This window comes from Tenrec ecaudatus, chromosome 14, assembly GCF_050624435.1.
Source record: "Tenrec ecaudatus isolate mTenEca1 chromosome 14, mTenEca1.hap1, whole genome shotgun sequence".
Classification (NCBI taxonomy): Eukaryota; Metazoa; Chordata; class Mammalia; order Afrosoricida; family Tenrecidae; genus Tenrec; species Tenrec ecaudatus.
The window spans coordinates 82222745-82224053 of record NC_134543.1 but is presented as its reverse complement, the minus strand read 5'-3'; the positions used below and the strand labels follow the sequence as shown (position 1 = coordinate 82224053).

At 47.6% G+C, this 1309-nt stretch overlaps 1 pseudogene; it reads left to right on the top strand.

Annotated features, from left to right (window-relative positions):
* Positions 1-440: 440 nt before the first annotated feature.
* On the top strand, positions 441-933 carry LOC142425514 (large ribosomal subunit protein uL15 pseudogene; annotated as a pseudogene).
* Positions 934-1309: the final 376 nt, after the last annotated feature.

The window sequence follows — 1309 nt, the reverse complement described above, 5'->3', positions numbered from 1 at the left end:
CTCCCACTTGGCTTGGGGGCTTGAGTACAAGCATGGTCAGTTTGGGGTCTTCCTAGGTATCTCCTGGCATGCCAGATTTCCTCTGTGGGGACATGGGAGGGGCAATCCCCTGTCCCTAAGCTAGCTAACTAAAACAATTCCTGGCCTTTTTCTTACCATTGTAGTTTTCATTTTCTTTAATCTCCTTTCTAACAAACCCCAGTCATCATCTTGTGTTCTTTGAGAAACTAAACCCCAATCACCCATTTAGAATCTCATCAAACAGTGCCATAAGTTTTTGAGCTGACCTCTGTGCCTTAAATTGAGCTGGCCAGGCAGATCTCTTCAGAAGCCACTGTTTTACTTTGAACCCTACTTGCTGGGGGATATTGGTAAATCCACGACTAGGCCCAGGGAGATTCATTCCACAAAATCTCATTAAAAAAAAAATCCCGCTCTTTCGTCATGGCCCCCGACATGCCCTCCAGACTGAGGACGACCCAGAAACTTAGGGGCCACGTGAGCCACGGCCACGGCCGCATCGGGAAGCACAGGAAGCATCCAGGAGGCCGGGGTAATGCTGGTGGCTTGCATCATCACAGGATCAACTTCGACAAATACCATCCAGGTTACTTTGGAAAAGTCAGTATGCGACATTACCACTTGAAGAGGAACCAGAACTTCTGCCCAACTGTAAACCTCGATAAATTGTGGACTTTAGTCAGTGAGCAGACCAGGGTAAATGCTGCCAAAAAGAAGACTGGAGCTGCTCCCATCATTGATGCGGGGCGATAGGGCTACTACAAAGTTCTGGGGAAGGTCAGCTTCCAAAGCAGCCCGTCATCTAAAGGCCAAATTCTTCAGCAGAAGAGCTGAAGAGAAGATTAAGGGTGTTGGGGGGGCCTGTGTCCTGGTGGCTTCAAGCCAAGTGGAGGTTTAATTAAAAGTTGAAAATGGCAACAACAAAAAAAATCCCAATTCATGGCTATTGAGTAGTTTCGACTTGTGTGACTCATGTGACAGGGCAGGACTGCTCTTGTGAGTTTCTGAGCCACTAACTCATTAGGGAGTAGAAAGCCTCATCTTTCTCCCCAGGAGCAGCTGGTGGTCTGGAACTGCTGACCACGGAGCTAGCTGTCCAATCCGTAACCACGACACCACCAGGGCTCTTTAGTGGTCTCATTTGGGTTCCTAAAGGTGGGGAAGAGCGCCACTAAAAATAAGTGTTAAGGAAAGATGATCCACCTGAAAGAGTGGGGCTCTCCACCAGTCTTTTAAGCAAGAGAGACGCGAATGAAAACGATTTTGTCCAATTTAAAGAAAATGGAAA